The sequence below is a fragment of the Rattus rattus genome, chromosome 10 (assembly GCF_011064425.1).
Source record: "Rattus rattus isolate New Zealand chromosome 10, Rrattus_CSIRO_v1, whole genome shotgun sequence".
Lineage (NCBI taxonomy): Eukaryota > Metazoa > Chordata > Mammalia > Rodentia > Muridae > Rattus > Rattus rattus.
The window spans coordinates 18,961,702-18,969,221 of NC_046163.1; the positions used below are offsets into that span (position 1 = coordinate 18,961,702).

General features: G+C 45.2%; 1 protein-coding gene across 2 annotated transcripts in view; it reads right to left on the reverse strand.

Annotated features, from left to right (window-relative positions):
• The window catches only part of Nek7 (NIMA related kinase 7), a 132,992-nt gene extending 127,103 nt beyond the window's left edge, over positions 1–5,889 (reverse strand). For both annotated transcript variants that reach the window (XM_032914820.1, XM_032914817.1), the window contains exon 1: positions 5,694–5,889. The gene's annotated coding sequence lies outside the window, so the exon portion shown is untranslated. The remainder of the gene's footprint in view (positions 1–5,693) is intronic.
• Positions 5,890–7,520: the final 1,631 nt, after the last annotated feature.

The following is a 7,520-nucleotide window of genomic DNA, read 5'->3' on the forward strand; positions in this document are numbered from 1 at the left end:
GGTTCCTGTTCCAATACTTCATCTCCAGTTGCGGTGCTGTTTTGGGAGACTACATCCTTTGTGACATTGAGTCTAGCTTCTAGAGGTATATCACTTGGGGAGGAAGAGCATCTTCAGACTTAAAGTCTAGCCCTGCTCTTGGCCCCCTCATCTGTTTCCAGCACCACTAAGCTATGAACAAGCTTTATCACACACTCCTGCCAACCATGCTCAGGTGTCTCCCATGACTCCTCTGACACTAATGACTGTGGCCTCTCAAACTATGAGCCAACATAAACCTTAAGTTTAAAAAGATGTGGCTATTAGTATGCCCTTATATAGGAAGGCACAGCTGCAGACATACAGAGAGATGCTACCATGCGACAGAGGCAGATTAGAGCGATACATTTATTAACCAAGTAAAGACAAAGTCTGCTGCCAATATTGGAAGGAGAAGGAAGGGGAGGAGGAAGAGGGGGCAGAGGAGAAGGGGGAAAAGGAAGGAGAGGAAGAGACGAAGGAGAAGGAGGAGAGGAATTCCCTAACCTTCACAGAGAAATTTGCTCTCTAATGTCCATCCTTCAAAACTGGAATAGAATCGGTCCAAGATGTTTTATGATGCCGACTAGTAGTATGTTAAGAGACTCACATAGGTATAGCATCCCAGGACTCAGTGATTCCAGGTCTATAGTGGGAACGGCTAGGGTTCAGGTCTGGGGCACTTAGGGTAGCGACTTCCTCCTTGATGCAGCTTCACTTTAAAAAAGAAATCATTAAAATGCTATCTCAAATGTGCAAAGCATTAAATTATAAATATGGAAATCACAGGGCAAAGGGAAAGGAGAATTCAAGCAGAGGAAGACACAGCTGCCAACCTGTGAGGCGCCCTCATCAGACAAGGCCAGGCCAAGCATGATCGGACTATTTCTGTCCCCTGAAAGTTCCATGAATAGAGAAACAGGAAATGAAACCACCTCGCGGCACCAACCATTCTGCACTCACAAAGACTTCTCATTTACAATTCAAAGCAGGCTGATGAGAGTCGGAAAAACCATAGTCTGACAACCTCCACACAGGTGATTTTAAAACAGAAGGAGGAAACACACTGAGGGCATTGAGCATGGTCTTCTTCACATCAAGGTAAACAAAGCAAAAGAGAATACCTGTGCAGGGGGGCTCAGATAAAGACCTTCCCTGTAGCTGAAGGCCACTGGCCACAAGCTCTAAAATGCCCAGTTTCCACCTGGCCTCCCAGAGGACTTACCAAGTCGAAATTCCTACAACCAAGATCCACTCCCGGCCGGGGCGAACAAGTTCTGCTGTGTGATTTGCAAAGGTGTTTCATTTTCCACCTCTTCTCCAGAGTTGCACCTCAGCCAGCCCGAAATTCATTCTTAGACTAACTAGGAGGCCCTACTTCTCCCTGTGGCCACAAGCTCCTCGACAACAGGCCCCTTTCTAGTTATTTATTATTTTCCCTTTTCACTAGACAGACTAAGTCCACTTTTCCTTCCCCCCCCCCCTTTTTTTAAGGAGTGGGAGGTGGTGTTCGGTTGTAGGCGTGCTTGTCGTTTGAGATATTACACAGACCAAGCTGCACTGGCACTCCCAATGCTCCAACTCAGCAACTCAGCTTACCCTGTCTAGGGTTACAAATGCATGAGAATGTACTTTCATTCTCCTCCGTTCATTCTTCTTTAAAAAGTTAATAACAATTTTTAAAAAGGCTTACTAAATCACACATGCCGAAAAGCCCCTCTAACGGTAACAGTCATAGGGACAGCAGCTAAAATGAGCACTAACGAATGGAGCATGTCAGAACTCACCCATATGAGGACTATCACTGGCTAAAGAGCGGATAAATGGCTGGCATCACCTGAGTTTCCCAAGGAGGACACAGGACACAGCACTCACTCACACTGCTTCTATGTCACAGGATGAGTCTGGGGTCCCCAGAGGCCAAGGCTGTCTAAACCTCTGCAAAGACAACTCCCATCCCCTCTCGAAGTTATTCTGAGTATTAGCCCCCTGCACCTCTGTCTCCTCTTGCAAATTATTTTCTCTAGTAAATCTTCTCTACGCCTGTTCTGGTCTAATGAGTACTTTTTTATGCCCTCACCCTTCACAGCAGGATAACCAACCTAAGTGGCTCACGTGGTTATGAACACCAATAAGCAAAATCAGGGAATGCTCAGTGGACATTAGACACACATTCTAAGAATAAAAACTTTCACAGCACACTGTTGCTGGAAACCCCAATGGCTTAGGACTCGTGAGTAGGCCTTTGATGTTATCTTCTATATAAATAAAGTTTTATTGGAGCACAGCTACATGCACATATATGGGGAGTGTTTGTGGCTATAAAAGCAGGAGCTCCCGGAGACAATACAGCCCACGAAGTCAAAAATACTTATTATGACTTATTAATACTTATTATATTGTTTAGGGCTAGTGAACCCATCTGTACATAAGCAGCCTGGAGTTCAAAAGTAGCTCTTAACTACTGTCCACACAGGAGCTGTGGTAGGTAACATGCAAAAGGGACAACGTCCACTGAGTCATATAAAACGTACACCTGTACACTTTTATAAACCAGTAATTTTTCCTCAGTTGTACACTGCGGCTAGCTATTAGCCCCAGTAAAACTCATCTTATTAGGTCATTATATATACATTAGGACAAAGTGTTTTTTTTTTTAAATAAAGGTTAAAAAATCATTTATCCTGATCAAAAATGGGAAAAGATGTTCCTTAGCATCCGCCCTCATTCCCAATCCTCACCATAAAACCATGAACGATAACGGAGGCTGTTTTCTTTAAAAGGAAGAAAATACTTCGAGAAATTGGTAACACCATAGGGATACCAAACTGTCAGTTGGAAACAAATCAGCAGTTTAAAAGTTTTGCAGCTATGTAAGTTATATAAGTTTCGAAATTCTCAGCCAAAGACAGTAACTCATGCCTATAATCTCAGCCCTTGGGAAGCTGAGGCAGGAGGAAAGCATGAGTTCAAAGCCAACCTGAGCTAGACACAAAGTAAGTTCCGGGCCAGCAGAGTAAAACCCTACGCCAAGAAAAAAAAATTTAAGTGTAAATTGTAAAATTATATTCCACAAACGCATATGCTTGGGTATAATTACATATCCAATGTTATATCGACTATACTCTCCATGAATAAATAAATTGTAGGAAGAAGAATTAAAATGGAACAACTTCAAAAGTTTAAAGTAATGGTTCTTAGAAAAAGGTTACAATATTTGTAGAATTACATATAAAGCAAATCGGAGTAAATAATAACCACCCATGTCACATATAGTTCTAAACTATAAATTTCCCACACCTTCAGAACTACCTGTAAGTTTGCTACTGCACTATGGTTTAGACTGTGAAGTAAAATATCTGCCCACACATTAATCAAATATTTGAAAAAAAAAAAAAGGTGAAAATGAGAACAGCTACCCTTAAAATCCTTAAAATAACAGAATCAACTTTAAAAAATAAAAATCACTGGGATTTTACTTTATTCTATTTTTAGTAAATGCTCAATACTTAATGTTTGTAGTAAGTCAAGGCTGAGGGGCATCACCTGCAATCATCAGAAGTCTGGAATTGAGAGGGGAGTCCCGGCAATACTTATCTTTTCAGAGTGTAAGTGCTCTACACTTCGATTTATTTGAAACTGAGATGCTGGGTTTTAATTTAGTAAAGAAAGGCTTGTCAGCGGCCTCTGCTCCCCTCCTCTGCTAGTGCAGCCATCATAAACAGGGGTGATTTTCTTCGGTTTTATTAGGCTGGAAAGAAACTTAAGTGTCCACCGAAGAAGGCGTTTGTGGGAAAGGAAGCGGGAGACAGGTATTATCCAGATAAATAAACTTTAGTAGTTCAGATTACAAAATAGGTTTGTCTGAAAAAAATGCAGTCTTGACTCTTTAAACTGATGACTGCCTTAACCGTATTAAAACTGCCACGCTACCATAAAAGTGTCTAATGAATTTTCTTCTGATAGTTCTTGGTTTTCAGTTTCAGATGATCTCGGGCAAAAGCCCCAGTCAGTCACGGACTATATTTAATTTGCTGACCAGGTTTGTTTCTTATGTACAATGGTTTCAGTGGAAACTGTGACTCCAAGCTGAGCCCGAATCCTGAAAGTTAACAAGGGGCGCAAAGAAAACCAGAGGCCCTCTCTCATCTGTTTTTTATACAAGACTGAGCCTCTCAACCCTTCTTTCCTTAGGCCCACATCCTCAAAGAAACTTGGCCTCCCTCTCCTAGTCCAGGGCAGCAGTAGGAAGTACCCGCCCTCCTGAGCTAGGGCCGGGTGTCCTCGCTGTTCATTGGCTGCAGTGGCTGTCAGTGCCCTGAAGGCGGGGACGCCCACCTTGCAGTGGAATCTGAGGACTGCATGGTCACTGGGTCCAGATTCCCCTCCATTCCGGCCCCGAACTCTTCTCCGAAGGTCCTCCTCTCATATCCACTTTTCTGCCTCTCTAAGAAGTAAAGTTTTCCCCCCCACCAGCCAAAACAGAGGATGCAACGGTTTGGGATGTAAAGCAAATTATGGACCGGATCTCTCGGAGTGGTGGCAGAGTGCTGTGAAAATGAAATAACTGCTTAGGTTGCAAGCCAGTTCAACCAAGTGCACTGGCCATCACGAAATACTGCAGCCATGAATACAAGCAAGAAATGCCACACGGCAACTGCAGGCTCTATTTTTTTTTTATTCATCATTTTCAGAGTTTGTCCAGTTGTCCCAAACTACAAATTTTTGAGTGTGGGTACTAAGTCTTTCTTGGATCACAACATCCCATTATCTGGAAGAGAACAGATTCATAATACGCATATTCGGAACGTTATTCTGTAAGGCAACCTACCAAAGCACACCGCCGTGCAAGGCTGTAGACAACGTGTTTACTGGGAACTGCAGATTTCTTGGAGGAGAAACTAAAGAGTGGTCCTAATAATACTCCATTAGCTGCGGACATCTGGTTGTTTTTTATTACAACCTTTAAGATTAGTAGTCTCAAAGAGAGGGGGGAAAAGTCATTTCATCTCTAGATTGTTTTGCTATATTCAGTTCCATCACCAGAATCGTAAAGGGCACAAACACATCTTACTCTAAAGTAAATACATTCTTAGTGTCTAGCCCGGGCAGAGACTTAGGCTATTCGAGTACAGTATGTGTGTCAATAAATGCATCTCTTGAGGGTCTCCGCCCCAGGCGGAGGCAGCCGACATTGCTCAGCAGCATCCCCCCATGGCCTCTCTAACGTCACCTTCGTCCCATCAGTGACTCAGCTCAGCTCATACTTTGCTGCATCCTAGCCCTGAATCGGTCTCAATCGGTCCTCGACCTGGCTACCCGACCACTCACAGTCTGTGAACTTCACTTTTCTAAACTGGGCGGCAGCTTAATCGGTTGAGCCAATCCGCGATCGGTAAATAGCCAAGGTGACCAATGAGCTCTGCCCGGAGGCGGGTCTTCACTGGAGTTCCTCCTGTCCGAGCCCGGAGACCTGTTGCCGCCGCTACCGCAGAGCTGGAGCTTCCCGGGGGGTCGAAGCGCCCGGGGTCTGAGCTCCCGCAGCCAGCGGCCTGCACCGCGTTCCACCAGTTGTAGGCGGCCTGGCGGATCCTCAGAGGCACGCGAGTCCGAGGCCCCACGCGGCCCGCCCGCTCCCCGCACCGGCCCCACCCGGCCGGGCCGTGCATACTCACCAGGGCGCCGGGGCAGCTCGATCCACGCGGGCTGCAGGGCTGCGCGATCCCGGGCCGATCGCCTCTGCCCGCGCCACTGCAAGCGCCGGCTCCCACCCTGATCGGCCGGCGCTTCCCACTGCGAGCCTAGCAGCGGCCCATCCTCCCGGCTGTGCTCCTCCTCCGGCTGCCGCTGCTGTCAGGAGGGTAAACATCCCGGCATCCCCGAGGAGAGGGCGGGCCGCCGCAGGCCCCTCCCCGCGCCCGCACCCTGCTCCGGAGCCCACGCTGCCACTTTCCTGAGAACTGGGGTGTGCCTCCCTTTCTGCGGTTGGCCCCTGCCTTCAAATCGGCGTATTTTGATCCCACTCTCTTTTACCAAGTGGTTTCAGCTACCTCTACACTGTGTCAGTGAAAGCAAACGAGAGTCTTCCCGGAATCTGGCTAAGCAAATCTAGACTTTAGTGTCCCAGCATTAGGAATGCCTTTCAGGACGCTTCCGAAAGTTGAACTAGGTGGTACTAGGTATGCAGGATCTTTGAGATACAGGCACACTTACAAAGTGGCATTACAAAAATTATTTCATTACATAAATTAATTTACACGTCACATATTTGCAATATGGTTCTCTCCTTAGTCCATGGAGCTGTTGAAAAGCAAAGCTTTGATTCTTACTGTTCCACTAACCAGATTTGAACTACTGGGGCAGCCAGCTAGGAGGCAGTATAGAGTCTGTCATGCCTATATTCTAATCATTCAGTGGCAGTTGCTTAACTTATGGTCTTTCTCGGAAGAACAGCTTTAATGCCTCCTTAGAAACAGCCGGTGAGATACAGCGGCACGCTTGAGCACATATTCTAATCATTCGGTATCACTAGGTCTTTCTCTGGTTTCATTTTCCTGCCAAGGGTAGTAGTAGAGCCAAAAAACAAAACAAAAAACAAAAACGGTATTATAGCTCCAATGTGTTCAAACAATGGAAAGTAGGATTTAGAAAGTTAGGGCCAGGAGTTTGACTCTCAGGACCCACGTGATAGAAGAGAACTGAGTCCCCGCGAGTTGTTTTCTGACATCCATACTGCAGCGTGGCACACATACGAATGCAAGTATGTGAAATAGAATTAGGAAAAAACGCAAACTTTAATTTTAGAAAGAAAATTAAATTTCAAGAGGTAGCGTTGGTTCAAGAGCTTAAGCTGTACAGATTTGCCAGGCGAGTTCTAAGATTGGGGGAAGGGGGCTTATATCTATTTCATAGAGAAATAAAGCTGGGGTGTGAATGTTCCTTTAAGTATGTTTATCAGGGAAAATCACTTGGAATTTGAGCAGAGACCTGAAGAAGTGAGAAAAGGTGGCATGCGACTCAGGAAGTAGAAGGTTTTACACGGGAAATGCAAAGTTACCCTGTGTGGACGTGGGTTCGCCATGTTGGAAAAACAGCCAGGAAGTCAATGCAGATAGAATCCAAACCAATGAGCAAGGGGGAGTAGATGATGAAATGGGGGATGGGCTACCAGAAAAGGGACAGGCGTAGAAATTTGAACGCTTATATTTTATTCTGAATAAAGTGGAAATTCATTACAGGAGTAAGTTGAAAGAAAAACAGAACTGTGGAGAATGAACTGTAGGATAACACGACTAGAAGTTTAAAAAAAGAGACAATTCATGGTCTCTGTGAAACATTCCGATCAGGCTTAGACCAGAATGCTAGCAATACCAGACAGTAGCAAAACCAGACAGACTTCAGATACATGTCCATGACAGAGACAACAGGGGTTTGTGGTGGATTAAATGTGGTATATGAGAGGAAGACAGGATGAAGCCAATAAGTTGGCATTTGAACTATAT